The sequence below is a fragment of the Felis catus genome, chromosome B3 (assembly GCF_018350175.1).
Source record: "Felis catus isolate Fca126 chromosome B3, F.catus_Fca126_mat1.0, whole genome shotgun sequence".
In the NCBI taxonomy this organism is placed as follows: Eukaryota; Metazoa; Chordata; class Mammalia; order Carnivora; family Felidae; genus Felis; species Felis catus.
The window spans coordinates 38294340-38310898 of NC_058373.1; the positions used below are offsets into that span (position 1 = coordinate 38294340).

The window sequence follows — 16559 nt, forward strand, 5'->3', positions numbered from 1 at the left end:
TGTGACAGTCGTCACAGAAATGGCGTGGCAGTATCTTCTCAGGTGCAGAAGACTCCCTGGGATAGAGCACACAGATAGATAGCACACAGACTAGATAGAGCCTACCCAGTCCCACCCCCTGCCTCGTTGCATTAAAAACATCATTGGGGGCGTGGGGGAGAGCTTACTTTTTTTTATACTACACACGTGATATGTAGCCATTAAAACACATTTGGAAAATATGCACAAGATGAAGGAGAACGTGAAAATCGCCCAATTTCCCATTTAGTGGTTTTTAAAAACAATAAATGACTTGCTTTTTAATAAATAGCCTGCTTTCTTCACCTAGTGGTGTATCATGAATATCCCTCCATTTTATTAAATACTTCTCTAAAACAGTAACAAGTACGTCGTATTTTATTCGGCTGATGCATCACAAGTTTTAAGGCAATCCTCGATTAATGGCTATTAGGTAGCATCCAATTTTTTACTACTATAAACAACACTATGGTGAACATCCATGAGGCTAAGTCTCTGGGCACACCTATAATTATTTGTTACAAGTGATGGTAATAGCTGCCATGTTTTTAGTGTGCATTCCACCTTATCTGGAAACAGATCTAGCTTACCCAATGTACGTAACTGTGCTTGCCAGTGGCAGAATTCATACTCAGGTTTGTCTGGCTCCAAATCCAGATCTCCAAATGGCCATTCTCCTTGTTCTATTAGGTTGATGCTTTAGAATGATGGGGAACATGGTAGGGCCGGCTACTTCCATGAACACAACCCACTGATGCACTCCATTAGCTGTGAAATGAGTTCCCTGGTCAGAAGCAATGCTGTGTGAAATGCCATGACAGTAAATAAGATATTGTGTAAGTCCCTGGATGGTGATGTGGGCAGAAGCATGTGGACAGCAAAGACTAACCCAGATCCAGAATACCCACCTATGACAGTAGGCATCTAATGTAACCAACCTATTCATTAAGAGACCAATATATTTAGCTGGCTTTTCTGGAGAGTGGTGTCATGTTGGGAGCTCTGTGTTAGTTTCTGCTGTTGGTAAGTAGGTTGGGTATTCACCAGTGACTGTAGCCAGATCGGTCTTGGTGAGTGGAAGTCCATGCTGCTGGGCCCATGCAAAACCAACGTCCATGCTGTCATGGCTGCTTGGTTTATGATCCCACTAACATACACAGAATGGGCCATTTTGTTGACCATGTTATTCTTTGATGAGGATTCACCTAGGGCACAAATTGCCTTCACCTCTGAGACCATTTGGAGAGGTCCACCCAAATACCTCTTTCTCAGACCTCCTTGTTATCGATTTCCAATTGTGTTCTTCCAAGTCTCTGACTAAGCCATTAGCCATGTCCATGAAGGAGTGTACTCAAAGCTTTTGCCCTGGGAGGACTTCTCTCCACCACTGTCCTTCAGGGGCATCCCTGAGTGAAGCCACGGTGCTATAAAGTTGCCACCAGTTGTCTCAGCACTGTTCGCTCATCTCTCACCCGTGGATCTCTCTTTCCACATGTCATGCCCTCAAGGCGGGATTCCTAATGAACTCTCTAACCACAATTATAATGCTGTAGAAATCTTTTCTAGAAAGTGCCCAAATCTCTCTGATTTGTATCTGGGAACAGCTACTCAAGGACCCAGGCACCGGGTTGCTTTCTCAGTCTTGTCCTGGTGGTCCGTAGGCACAGACCATGTCAACTGACCCCCTTACCTAAGAGTGAGTTATTTTTCTATCCAGGCTGCTCCCCCAAAGGTGGCAGGGAGAAATCTATCTCCCTGTCCTGGTCGTGTCCAACTCCCAATACCCAGAGCAGTTAGCAGAGAGCCGAGGTTCCTCCTCCTCGTGTCTTTCTCCCTAGGGCACGGAGGCATGGATACAAATCTAGCACTGGCAGAGGGCAAGGCCACAACCCAAACTCCACTAACCTCAGGGCAGCGGGTTGTTTTAGTTGGTATCGCTGAGGAAGTTGTCAGAATATTTCAGATTTTCTCAGTTTTAAGCACAAATTCCACCCACCCCCGACTTTAACAATTGTGAAATGGGTAGGTCTTATGGCAAAGTCTACATTTACTGGCAACTGCCTCCCCCCACCCCTGCCACCCTACCTCCATACCAACCAAAACAAAGATAGTCTATCAGTGGTGTATCTTTCAGTCAAGGTAGTTCTTGGCATTGAAGTATTAGGGGAAATGATAGCCAACCCCCAGGGATGGGTGAAATTACCCAGGAAGATGGGTGGGAAAGGTAGGAAGAGAACTCTGAAATGAAATAAAATAAAGTAACTCGTAGTATTACTGTAATATCAGTTAAGAATTATTGAATGCTTGCTGTGTGCTAGGCAGTGTTCTAAGGGCTTTGCATATATTAACTACTTCATTTCTGATGATAACCTTATGAGCTAGGCATTGCTATCATTAGCAACATCCCCATTTGTTCAGGTGAGGAAGTTGAGGAAAGATGCCCAGAGCATACACCAGTTAGCGGTAGAAGTAGGATCTCAACTCAGGCAGCTCTGGCTCCAGAGACCTTCCATGCTATGCCCATGTCATGAGCGGGCACTTAATCAGACATTTGCTAGGTTGAGTTGAAAAAACATAAGATTGGGGCGCCTGGATGGCTCAGTCGGTTAAGTGTCTGACTCTTGGTTTCGGCTCAGGTCATGATCTCATGGTTCGTGAATTCGAGCCCCGTGCTGGGCTCTGGGCTGACAGCACGGAGCCTGCTTGGGATTCTCTCTCTCCTTTTCTCTTTGCCCCTTCCTCAGTCTCTCTCTCTCTCAAAAGAAATAAACTTAAGAAAAACCACACTAGAATGGACATCCGTTTATTCAGCAGAGTTTTTAGTTACACGCAACAGAAATCAACTCCCCTCTTTAAGAAGGAAAGGGATTTATTAAGAGGCTATCGGCCTAGGCATCAATGAGCAGCACTTGCTAAGCAGAAATGTTGACAACATGTCAACCCTTGGTCAATTTCAGCACCATGAAAAGAGGGGCATCTGGACATTCATATGTCCCGATAGGATGCCAAAATAACCAACCTGAAGCTGATTAAGCCTCTGATGTAACCACCAGTTTCCAAGAAATGCAGAGGCCAGGGGAGTTATTAAACAAAACTATGAGACAGCCATCAGCCAAGACCAGAGGTAGAAAATTCTCTAAAAGAACTGACCCTAATTCCTCAGGAAATAAGAGGCCCACAACCAAAAAAAGGAAGGAAAACTTTTATAAGTGCAAAGACATTTAAGAGCATGTTAGCCAAATCTAACAGGTGGATATTGTTTGGATTCTGATTTGAATAAACCAGCCATAGAAATGCTTTTTTCCGGACAATCAGGGAAAATTGAGCATGGTCTGGATATTAAATGATATCATTGTTGGCAGTGTTGGGTGGCATAGTGGTAATGTAGCGGGGTGTGTGGTTTTTAAGTCCATATGTGAGAGATACATACTGACGTGTTCAGGAGTAAAAAGATAGGATGTCCGGAAGTTGCTTCAAATTATGTAAGTTCTCCACTTTATTTTTTATTTTTTTTTAATGTTTATTTTTCAGAGAGAGAGAGAGTGCGAGCAGGAGAGGGGCAGAGAGGGGGAGACACAGAATCTGAAGCAGGCTCCAGGCTCTGAGCTGTCAGCACAAGAGCCCGACGCAGGGCTTGAACTCACGGACCGCGAGGTCATGACCTGAGCTGAAGTCGGATGCTTAACCGACTAAGCCACCCAGGTGCCCCTAGGTGTCCACTTTAAAGGAGTGGGATCACAAGTCCTTAATTTTCTAACTGTGGGCTGCACATAGTGACTTCCTTCCAAAGAGTCCAGTACAGAAAGGGGGGATATGGGTAACCCAACAGTGGAGAAACCTCACGATCACCACTTCAGCAGGCAATCGAGGCCAACATCAATAATAAGTCATGTTGATGGCACATACACTTAATACAGTGTAATGGGAGTGGCACTTCACCTCTGGGGTTTTTCCCCAAACCCATAACCCCCGTCTAATCATGAGATATACAGTAGACAAATTCCAACGGGGTGGGGGGGTACATCTTACAATACAGCTGGCCAGTACTTCTCAAAACTGTCAAGGTCATCAAAAACAAGGGGGATTCTGAAGAGCAAAAACTGTTGCTCTACTCACAACACCTCTGACACCAAATATGTGGATTTTCCACCCCAAGCAACTCGCCAATTTTCTACAGACACCGACTGAGTGTCCTTCGGTTTGACTCAATTCTGATACTGATGACCCAGAGTTGACACGGATGCCATAGGTGAAGGGCTCAGCCCCACAGAACTTCCCCCACCACAGACACCAATCACAAGGAGCGGGTGTCCAGGTTACCCACACTTCGCTGTGACTGGGCTGCCAACTGAAGTTTCCCACTCTCTTCTCCTCAGATTTGATATTTTGCTGTAACAACTCACAGCACTTAGGAAAACACATCTACTGGTGGCATCAGAAAGGATATTATAAAGGGTACAGAGGAACAGCCAGTTGAAGAGGTCCAGAGGATGAAGTCCAGAAGAGTCCTGAAGCGAAGGTACATCGCTCCCTGCCATATGGACATCCCAGGACATGGATGTGTTTACTGACCTAGAAGCTCTCTGAACTCCATCGTTTAGGGATTTTTATGGAAGCTTTAGCAGGTAGGCACTATCAATTATTTAAGTCAATCTCCAGCCCCTTTCCTTGCCCCAGAGGATGGGGGTAGGGTGGGACTGAGAGCTGCTACCTTCCCATCTTGCCCCAGTCTTTCTGGCAAGACAGACAGTATTTGTCAACCACAGCCATCCGGTTAGCATACAAAGACACCCATCACTCAGGAGGTCCCAAGGGTCTTAAAGCTCTTGTGTCAGGAGAAAAACGGTAACAAATCCCCAGAGCAGGAAACCTACAAGATACCTGATAAGCCACTCCTCAAAAACTCTTAAGATCATCAGAATCAAGGAAAGTCTGTGAAACTATCACAACCCAGAAGGGCTCCCAAAACCTGACAGCTAAGCATAATGTGGTCTCTTGCATGGGATCCTGAACAGGCAAAGGTCACTGATGAAAAACTAAGGCAGTCTGATCACGTATGGACTCGATTTAATAACAACATATCAGCATTGGTTTGTTACTTGTAACAAATGTACCATACTAACGTAAGATGTTAATAGTAGGAGAAATTGGGTATGGGATGGAGTTTAGGGGAATCCGTGGTACTACCTGCTCAAATTTTCTGTAAACCTAAAACTCTGCTGAAAAGTGAACTCTTAATTAAAATGTTTTGAGGAAAGAAGTGTTTGGAAACTCTACAGGAGGGAAGACGAACAAGAATGGCAGGATGTTAGAGGCGCCTGGGTGGCTCGGTCAGTTGAGCATCTGACATCAGCTCAGGTCATGAGCTCACAGTTCGTGAGTTCGAGCTCCGCATTGGGCTCCGTGCTGACAGCTCGGAGCCTGGAGGCTGCTTCGGATTCTGCGTCTCCCTCTCTCTCTGCCCCTCCCCCATTCACACTCTGTCTCTCTCTCTCACAAAAATAAACATTTTAAAAAATTTAAAAAAAAAAGAATGGTGAATGTTGGTGAATCTCGTAGCTTGGCAGTGGACACGTGGGGGTTCTTGGTGCTATTCTGCTTTCGTATAGATTTGAAAGTTTCCGAAATCAGAAGTTATCTCTGATGAATACGGAGAGCCTCCCCTGTCCTCCAGGTGGGTCGGGGTATCATGCTAGTGGGAACTATCACCCTCACGAAGAGCCAGAACTGGCTGCGGGGACACTGTGGCCCGCACCACCCATGTCACCAGTGTTACCTCTGCCTCTGGGCACTCGATCTTAGTGCCGCTGCCCCAGCCCTGTGGCCACAGAGAATATCCTTGTCCCCTCTCTCTTCATGTCACCAGCTTGAGTATAACCTGGGACGGGTATATCTAACGGGTCAAACCTTGTTCACATATCTCAAGGGCGGCTGGGATTACGGGTTACCGGCCTCTGTGGTGGGCAGTGGGTTCCCCTGCAAGCAACATTCCCCATGGCAGGAGTTCGCTGAGCAGAGGGAGGGGTCCGCTGCTGGGGCCCACACGTTCCCTCGCGGCCTCACTACACTGGGCTGGGACAGCCGGGTGCTTCTCTGTCTGGTCCATCCTCGCGTCCTCTGAGCTTACCACCAAGCCTGGTTCCTGAGAGGCATCCGTTCAAAAGTGAGTGAATGAGAAGATGTGGTTGTAGGAACGTTCTTGCCTCTTAGGGAGAAGGGGATAAGATCCCAGGGTCGTGAAGCCAGCGTTCTAGCCCAGCCTGCATCCCACTGGCTGTGTGCTTTGCAGGGAATCACTCTTCCTCTCCCATCCTGCTTGCCTTCCCTCTGCAATGAGGGAGGTGGACCAGATGGCCCTGTTGCTCGTCCATTTCTTCAGCCTACGTCAAGGACACTGTCTGGACAAAGAGTCCAGTCCAGCAGGTCCTACTGGCGGGAAGGCTGGCTCACAGCTGACCTGGTGACTCCCTGTGAGGACCAGCCCTCTTTACTGCTGAGAGGGGAGGCAGGCGTCTGCCACAGACTGGCCATGTGACCTTCAGAAGGGTCTTGAAGACACCGAGGACTCTTTCCACCTCTCAGTTTCCCCATCTGTAAGATGCGGGTGTGCTGGTAACCAATCCCCAAGGACTTTCGTTGCTCTGGGATTCTGTCGTGGCCAAGCCCACCTCCGAAGGCCTCAGTCACAGGTGTCCCGGCTCAGGGACACACATCTGGAAGAAAGCCCTGGAGGAAGAGCCAGGTCACGGGATTGTTTGCTCAGGACCTAGGGTCTGAGGCCGGCCCTTCCTGACGCAGAGACTGGCTCTGTGGGAACGCAGGAGAGCCGGAGCAGATGACACATGCTGTCTCTCCAGAGGGAGGGAGTCTCTGAGAGAGGAGCGAATCCGGGAACATAAATCAAATGAGGTGTAAAATTGTTCCGAGCCACGCTTCGTAAAGCTGCTGCAACATGTCGTTAATAGCAGCCCCAGAGCTGGGGACACACGGGCGGGCACCTGGCGGGCGGGTGGGGTGGCAATTAGCCCAGGAGTGATGATGGGGGCTCACCGCTCACGCGGGGGTGCTGTTGACCCACCTGGCCCTCATTCCTTCTCTGGCGGGACCTGAAGCACGGGGCTGAGGACCAGGCACCCACAGCCTGCCGGTCCTTACTGGCCCCTCCTTCTGGAATTCTCCTCTGAGGATCTCACTGTGGGCACCTTAAAGGCAGGAAGGGACCCGAGGTCACCCCACCTGCAGCTCAATTTTTGGAGGGGGCTGAGGCCCCAAGAAGGATGATCGGCAAGCCATCGGCCGTCCTGGACACAACCACGGCCAAGGTGCCCACCTTGTCTGCTAGGCCAAGGTCAGCAGGCTGCTGGTCCTTGCCTGCGGTCAGACCTCTCGGCCAGCAGGACAGGAAGCCCGCTCAGGTGATTTGGGACCCGTCAGTGGCCCTCAGACCTAGATTTCCGGGTGGAGCCGCTTTGGCCAAGTGAAGCGATCGAAAGAGATAACAAGCTACCCTCTATTCTCAGCATTGTGTAGTCATGCTAACCGCAGACAAGTATGACCAGCATAATCTCTCCCCTAAGATCCAGCACTCTGTCCAACTTTCCCCACTTTCCCGCGAGCTGTGAAGACTCTACTGGCAGCAGCAGAGGTGGGGGTTTGCCCAGGGACCGAGCATTGGCCATCGCCATGGGACACACTCACTGCCCAGGCTCCCTGAGTAGGGCCTTCTGGAAAGAGGTGCGTATTAGCTTTGTAGCTCCACACACCTTCTATCCCACATTGTAGCTTCACCTGCAACTCTAACAAAACTCAACTTGGACAGCCTCCCTCCCAGCTGAACTGTATTTCCGGATTTCTAGGAATCTGAGCCGGCATTAAAGGGCCTATTTTTCAGGGGTGGGTGGTTTGGGCCCCAGGGGCTGCCTTCTCTGTGTAATGAGGATAGTGGTGTTAGCAAGACAACCTTCTTACATAGTTTTTGCAGGCGGGGTTCCCTGAAAGCAGTTGGGGGTGAAGTTTGGGGTGCAAGGTGTTACGAGGGGTCAGCACGTGTGAGAGGAAAGAGAGGGGGAGGAGGTAGGGGGCAGAGACAGACCTCGATGCAGGTCTGATGGTACAGGCTCAACCAGTGCCCAACAGTGTCCCTTGTGGACCCAAATGGCTGGGTCTTTGTGCCCCCTGCTGTCTCATCCCCTGGCTGCAGGCTGCCCTGGGGAGGGCACGACCTCGGGCGAGGTGGCTATCTGCAGCTGAGCCCGGCTACAGGGGCTGAGAGCTGGAGGCCATGTGACCACTGACCACACTTCCGGCAGCATCCTGGACAGAGAAGTGGGCAGTCATCTCCGTGTTCCTCAGAATTGGCAATTTCACAGCACTTTCACATCTGGATTCTTACAACCACCTTGGGGCGCAGGCAGAGCAGAGGTACTTACCCCACTTTATATCTGGGCAAACTGAAGCCGCACATCAAGTAAGACGGTGCTGAACAGGTACTCTACCAGCGTCCTCAGTCATCTTCTAGGGCCTCTATGACAAAAAGCAAGGGCTCAGTGATAACAATAATCACTATTATAAATGTTAACAGTATTGTTGATTCACCAGTAAGTGAACAGCTAGACCCTGTAGCGTGAACTTTGCACATCAGTTCATTTAAACTCCCAACAATCCTACGAGCTGACTTCAAGTATTATCCCCATTTTGTGGACGAGTAAACTGAGGCTCAGAGAGGTGAAGACTCTTAGCCAAGGTTGCTCAGCTAGTAAGGCAGGGTCACAGACTCAGATCCAAGTCTGTCTGGCTCCACGGCCCGCAGGACCCCATGCTCTTTTTATTTATTTTTTTTTTAATTTTTTTTCAACGTTTATTTATTTTTGGGGGGACAGAGAGAGACAGAGCATGAACGGGGGAGGGGCAGAGAGAGAGGGAGACACAGAATCGGAAACAGGCTCCAGGCTCTGAGCCATCAGCCCAGAGCCTGACGCGGGGCTCGAACTCACGGACCGCGAGATCGTGACCTGGCTGAAGTCGGACGCTTAACCAACTGCGCCACCCAGGCGCCCCAAGACCCCATGCTCTTAAACACCATGGCTGATCGGAGCCCCCAGACCCTCAGGGGGGCTTCGAGAGGGCTCAGGCTGGTGCTCCGGCTGTGGGCAGGATGGATGGAAAAGCCCTAAAGACAGGCCCCACTTCCTGAGGGAGGTAGTGCTCTGGTCTGGGGGCTGGAGGCTCTTTTTGTCCTGGCTGTGTGGCCCAGAGCCAGCCCCTTCTGCTCAAGGCCTCTGGGAAGAGGAGGGTCTGGCCTATGTGCATTCTGAAGGATCTTCCCAAGAACTTTTTTGTTTAATTTTTTTAATGTTTATTTATGTTTGAGAGAGAGAGAGAAAGTAGGGGAGGGTCAGAGAGAAAGGGAGACACAGAACTCAAAACAGGCTCCAGGCTCCATGCTGTCGGCACAGAGCCCCACGCGGGGCTCGAGCTCACAAACTGTGAGATCATGACTTGAGCTGAAGTCGGACGCTCAACCGACTGAGCCACCCCGGTGCCACTGCAGAGAATTTCTGACCAGCTGGGTTTCTACTTTGGACTCATATCTGGAGTCACCTGTGTCTTCGTCGACCTGCTTCTGTGGGAACCCCCCAGGGTACCCCAGCCCCTCTCTCCTCCCAGCTCCCTGTCTGTAGATGGGCCTGGACTGTGTAGATCACCTCTGGCCCCAAACAGTGGCAGGTCGTTCTCTGTCCTGTGCTGTCACACTTGTCCACAAGGCACAACTGGCCCTGGGTTTGGCCAATACCACCTCCTCCTGGGCCCTGGGTGAGCCCTTTGGCCTGGGAAGATACCACGGAGACTCCTGGAGAGACAAAGCTGGGGAGGGAGGGGGAAAGAGGAGACAGCAAGGGGGACGCAGGGAGCGGGATGTATGTTGCAGGGGGGTGGGGGCACGGGAGGGCCGCAGGGGCTCCACATTGCACAGGGAACCCTCTCCAAGAAACTTCATGCTCCAGCAAGAACTCATACAATCAAAGATGTACTTCCATATGCAATCATTTACCCAGAACAAGTGATGAAAACTTCCCTCCCATTAATCATTGGGCAAGAGGCTAATTGATTTACAGCCATGTGGCCTACGCAACACTCCGGAGGGTTATATGTGGTGTGAGTATGGCTATGACATCATAGGCTCCAGCGTGGCATGCAAGGCCCTCCCCAGGCAGGGCCAGGCCTGGCTCTCGCTACCCCCACCGGCCTACTCCACACTTCCTCATTGTATGCCACTGCTCCCCGATCTCTGAGATGTTCTCGGAGCTGCTCCTGTGAAACCAGAGCCGGGGTTTATCGCCATTCCGGATAGGTTTCGGCTGTTTCACACCAGTCACAACAGGCTCAGACCACTTCTCACCAGTCCAAGCTAGTTCTGGCTCATTCTGATTCTAACCAGGTCAGGATACAACCTGGTTCTAACATGATATGATTGGATCACACTCCTTCAGGACTCGTCAGATTCCAACTAAATCTAACTGGATCAAACGAGTTCTACCCGGATCAAAGCAATGCTGACTGGTTTCAGGGAGCCCAGTCTGGTTCCAACGTGGCCTGTGTCTTCCACTCTGAGAGAGTGGTCATTGAACCCTTCCTTGGCCTCCTCTGGGCCGTAGTGATCGTTCTTGAAGAAAAAGAGGGATGGTTATGTTTGGTTCTGAAGAAATCTAAAGGAGTTTGTTATTTTAGTAATAACTCCATTTACAGTTTCCTGAGTGACTTAGCACGCGCTGGTTTGACCCCCACAAGAAGTGTCTGAGCCAGGGGCTCATATCCCGTGTCCAGCGGATTTTTAGAGGGGGTAAGAGGTGGGGGTCCGCAATCCCAACCCTTCACTTGCCATCTTCGTGCCTTGGTTTCCCTGCTCTGAGCTCCATTTCCTCCCTTGGAAAATGGGGAGAGTAAAAGTGTCTACTTCACTGCTGTGATGAAAATCGAGAAAAGAGAATCAATCTATGTCGATGCACCCGGGACAGTGTTATAACCCAGAGCAAGCACAAGAAATATTAGCTCTTTTTATTTTTATTTTATTTTATTTTATTTTTAAAATTTTTTTTAACGTTTATTTATTTTTGGGACAGAGAGAGACAGAGCATGAACGGGGGAGGGGCAGAGAGAGAGGGAGACACAGAATCGGAAACAGGCTCCAGGCTCCGAGCCATCAGCCCAGAGCCTGACGCGGGGCTCGAACTCACGGACCGCGAGATCGTGACCTGAGCTGAAGTCGGACGCTTAACCGACTGCGCCACCCAGGCGCCCCTCTTTTTAAAAATTATGATTTGGGGACACCTGGATAGCTCAGTCGGTTGAGCACCTGACTTCGGCTCAGGTCATGATCTCATGGTTTGTGAGTTCGAGTGCCATGTCCGGCTCTGTGCTGACAGCTGGGAGGCTGGAGCCTGCTTCAAATTCTGTGTCTCCCTCTCTCTCTCTGCCCCTCCCCTGCTCACACTGTCTCTCTCTTTCTCTCTCAAAAATAAATAAACGTTAAAAATTTCTTAAATAAAGAAAAATAAAAATAATGATTTTGTTGTGACTATACATTCATCGCTGGCTGTCATCATGCAAATATGGGAAACGAGTGAGAGTGGTCCAGGTTCTGTCTCACTTGAACCCTGACCATGCTGGGCCCTGACCTTCTGGCTTCCTCCCATAGAAGGTTCATAGGAAGTTAGAGACCTGATTACCACGGGTGCTCCCCACTCTCGCCTGCCAGGTGAGACCCAGGCTGTCCTGTGATGGGTTTTCCAACACTGTTCCTGGGAGCTGTCACTTCTAAATTGCTTTCTGACACCTGTCAGGGGGTTCTTTTTTACGGAGACTTCCAATGGTTGAGTGAACTCCCCTGGGACAGAGGAAATGGAGACAGCTTTCAAGCCACATTGGGCCAGAGCCCCCAAACCCTGTGTGGACAGCGGGCTCAGAGGGGGCTCTCCTTGGGCCAAGGACAGAGCCCTGAGCTGAAGATTTAGCTCCTGGGGTGTCCCTGCCCCCCCCAAGCCTCTGTCCACTGAGGGAGGACTAGATGAGGGGATGGGGTCTTTGGGGGACTCCCCAGGGGTATTTGGGCCTCTTGACCTGTTCTGACAGGGGTCTTGGCTGGCGTGTGGAAGGTCCCTCACCCCAGGAAGGATCCAGCTCCTGTGGTTGGGCCTGGAACCCCTCCTCCCCCCTGCCCCCATCCTTCTCTCTCGGAAACAAATTATACACACACCACTAAACACTCAAAAACTAACAATTTATATAAATTACAGTTTGTCGAGAGTTCACTGGGTTCCAAGCACTTTCCTGCAATTCTGTCATTTACTACCACGAGGACCCCACGAAAGGGGTGTTGTTATCCAGCCCGAACGCAGAGAAGGGAGGGCAGCCTTGAGTCCGCCTCTCTCTGACCCCCCCCCCCCACGCTTTGCCCTTGACCCCGCTCTCCCCCACCAACTGCCCCTCTTGAGGCTCGCGGGGGCCTGAGTCGAGATGGAAACAGCCCACTGTGGCCCCTGTGCCTTTGCTGGCTCCACCCCTGCAGGACAGGCTGTTGTCAGGGAGGCAGGTGCTGGGGACCTGGTATGGATGGGCGGTGGGTGCAGGGGCAGGACAGAGGCACAAGCAGATGGAGGTGGGGCAGGACAAGATGGGTGCAGCTCAGAACCGCCCCCCCCCAAATCCGGGGCTGGAAGAGAATCCAAGGCCACCCCCACAGCAGCGCTCAGCCACCTGGCCTCCACTTGCACACCTCTTCGGCCGAGAAACTCACCACCCCCCCATGGTAGCCCTTCCATGCAGCGACCTCCCTTCTTAGGAAAAGAGTCTGAAGGGACAGGATTCATCACGTGACCTTTCCGCACCGCACACATGCAGAGTGATGGGGGGGGGGGGTCATCCCATTTAAGTCCTACAACCGCCCCACGATATAAATGTTCTTTCTCCATTTTTTAGATTAAAAAATAATTCCTTGTGGTAAAATACGCATGAAGTATAAGTCACCGTCCTAGCCATTTTTAAGTGCACCGCTCAGCAGTGTTGATACAGTCACATGGTTGTGTGCCCAGAACCCTTTCATCTCGCAAAGCAAACCGCCAAAACAATCCTCCCCGCCTACTTTCCGTCCCCCTGGGTCCAACCACCCTAGGCACTCAGGTAAGTGGAATCCTACAGTTCTTGTCTTTTTGTGATTACTAGCTCCGTTTTAAAGCAAGGAAACTGAGGCTCAGAGAGACTAAGCCACTCACCTGCTGTCACCAGCTAGTCAGAGACCCAGCCAGGCTTTGAACTCACAGTCTCTTTCCCCATGGGCCCATGCAGTCCCTCTAACACAAGCCGTCCCTCCTCCAGCCATCCCAGCAGTCCCTACTCTGTTCCAGGTGGAACAGCTCAAGGCCTTTCAGTGTGAGGGCAGCCGTGGGGAAGCCCAGCCACCTGGCTCCACTCCCTAGAATTCAGCATGAACCTAATCAGCCAGGATCGGGGGCGGGGAGAGGGGAGGGTGCCAAAATCTTTCTCAGCTGCTCCCTCAGGGGAGGCCACACACAGGGTCAAACATTCCCTTCGGCTGAGTAAAGGGGAGTCTGGGAGTTGCACTGGGTGATGAGCTGAAGGTCCTGGGCACTCTGCAGCCGGGCTCTCTTGGGAACGCTGTGAAGAGTCTTTGGGAGCATTTGAGCAGAGAACTCCAGGAAGGGTGTGCTGATGAGCTCCCCCAACTCACTGGAGGCGGAGAGGAGACCACCAGGGGGGTCCCTCAGCGGTCACAAGACAGAGCTATGGTGGGGTGGAAGGCAGCAGAGAAGCATGAGACAGGACTTGTCAACAGAGCATTCCACAGAGACACAGGACTTCTGGTCCATCTTCCTGTCTCAGATGGGAAACTGACAAGTCTTGGCCCACGTCAGCCAGCTGCTTAGGTAACTGACCTCCGTCCCCTGCCCCAGGGATGCCAGTCCTCAATCAACTGCTGCCCAAAGGGCTGTGTGGAGAAAGATTCTGGACCGGAAAGGGAGAGCGATGTGATCGATGAGTGATGTCTGCCCCAGGCAAGGGACTGGCGAGGAGTGGCCTAGCGCAGCCCTTGGCGGTCCCTGCACTGGCACCCCAGAGTGGATAGCTCTGCCCACCCTAGCTTACCACATACAGCTGCAGGCCCCAACGAGATCAGTGTGGGAAAATGTTTTGGAGACTATTAAGACGGTGCAAGGAGGGGGGGTTGTTTTTATGGTTACGTGTGCCTCCCTTAGTCACCCTGAGCCTGGTGCCAGAAAAAACACACAGCCCCCCAATATCCTCGACAGCTTTCACCCACCAACTGTCCCCAGCATGTTGCCTTGCTTGTTGACCGAGGCGGGCTTAGTCACAGGTGGCTGCACAGGGGCTGTGTTTGAGGCACATATGGACGGATGACATACTTCACAACCACAGACCAAGGGCGCCATGAGTCACCAGCTCCTGGGCACATGGATTTGAGGGCAAGGCCCCTTTCATGATCAGTAGGGCCTGAGTCTGCTAGAATGTGCAGCCACGTTAACCACATCGGCCACATCTTGTCAGATTCCGGCTCCACCTCTGTCCCCAAACTCCAGTGTTTCAGGATGAGTAGAGGCACAGCCTCCTGGTTATACCTCTGGGTGACGTCCCCTGACCTGCTCATTTGCTGCCAGGACGGTGGACCCCGAGGGCTGGAGAAGTATTTCCAGCTGCGTAGAATTCAGAGATATTCTTTCCGTGGGGATTTTGTGCGGAAGCGATTGGCAAAGCGGAGACTAGACCGGAGTCCCAGCATTGTGATCCTGCCTCTGTCGCTCACTCCCTGTGGGGCCTCGGGCAAGCCACTTAACATCTTTGTGCATCAGAGTCCTCATCTGTAAGATGGGGATAATATTCTCTGTCCTGCCTAACTCTCTGGGAAGGGTGGAAATTATCCCTGCAGTGAACTTCCATTCTTGTAGGACTTTGCAGGTTCGGAAAGGCCTTTAAATCCCCACTTCCATATTTGAGCCTCACAAGGCTCCCGTGGGGCACTCAGGGCAAGTGTCTGCATTATCCCCATTTCAGAGAGGAGCAAACAGAGGCCCAGAGTCACGTGGCAAGTTAGGGGCGGAGCCTGGGCCTAATTCCTGCTCACAACAATGCCAGGATGCCGTCGCAGGTGGGTAAAGGCCTTATCAGCCCACAGAAATGCAGAATGGGATCAAATGAGGGCACCTGGTCCAGGCCTTCGGGTGAGGGGGTGGTGGGGACGCCCTGCCAGAGAGCTCCAGGCCAGGTGCTGAGAGACACACGGTTCCTGAAGGGAGAATGTCACACACCCAGGCCTCTCCAGCCGCTGCCCTCCTGCTGTGGGGACCCTGCCCAGCCTCCACCGCCCCACAGCCCCACAGCGCACCCTGTGCCCTCACATGCCCTCTGTTGCCCACACTTGGCCCACTGGTCCTCCTGCCAGAAACACTTCCCTCCAGGGGTGCCTGGGGGCTCAGCTGGTTAAGCATCTGACTTCAACTCAGGTCATGATCTCACAGTTTGTGAGTTCGAGCCCCATGTCAGGCTCTGTGCTGACAGCTCAGAGCCTGGAGCCTGCTTTGCATTCTGTGTCTCCCTCTCTCTCCCCCTCTCCTGCTCATGCTCTGTCTCTCTCTATCTCAAAGATAAATAAAACATTAAAAAAAGAGAGAAAGAAACACTTCCCTTTGTCCATCTGTCTACTCTGTGATAGACTCCCTTCCTCCCAGAGGGACTAAACCGGTGAATATGGGGCCAAAACATGTCAACATTCCCCTCCCCCGCAAGAACACCATCACCCTCAGCTCCACAACTGTCCCTGTTGTTGATTTATCACTTACACGACTGGTCTCCAGTGGTGCACAGACACCCAGCACCTCCCACACCCAGCACCTGCCACGCACAGGAGCCACCAGGAAAGGTTTGTGCAATTGAGCTGAACTGAGGAAATCGCTCCCCTCTCTGAGCCTCAGTTTCTCCCCCTGTGGGACAGGGTTGATGGCAGCTGCTGTGCCCTCCCACCCAGCCTCATAGTGAGTACGTGGAGGCTCAGGAGGCTTCTCAGACTGACAGGAGGGAGTGACTGTGAAGTTCAAGGTGATTTGTGCCCGTGCATACCCCTGCCCCCCCCCCCCGCTTGGCTATCATCTCTGAATCCCCCCCAAACCCAAGCCAGGACCCCGTTCCCAGAGGCCACTGCTCTTTACCTGGCTGGTGGTTTTCTTCCCCATGCCTAGACTATATGCTCCCGGGAATAGAAACCCAGCCTTGGTGGCTCCTCCCACATTCCCCAGGGCCACATGTGGCCAGGTGCGTGTCAGCTACCCAGGCCTCTGGGCATCCCCGGCTCAGGCATTTTAACCTGGGCCTGAACCCCCTGAAAGTGTATGCAGAAATGTGTGGGTGTGTGCACAGATGCTTGTACGTGACTTCTCAGAAAGGAGGCCTGCTGCTCTCAACGAAGTCTCCAGGGGGACCCAGCACCCCACTGCTCCGTGCTCCTGTTACTTGCC

General features: G+C 51.7%; 1 long non-coding RNA gene across 3 annotated transcripts in view; it reads right to left on the reverse strand.

The window, feature by feature from the left end:
* Positions 1 to 2805: 2805 nt before the first annotated feature.
* LOC111560807 overlaps positions 2806 to 16559 on the reverse strand; it is a 99125-nt gene continuing 85371 nt past the window's right edge. For all 3 annotated transcript variants that reach the window (XR_006599074.1, XR_002742887.2, XR_006599076.1), the window contains one exon: positions 2806 to 8541. This is a non-coding gene — a long non-coding RNA (uncharacterized LOC111560807). The remainder of the gene's footprint in view (positions 8542 to 16559) is intronic.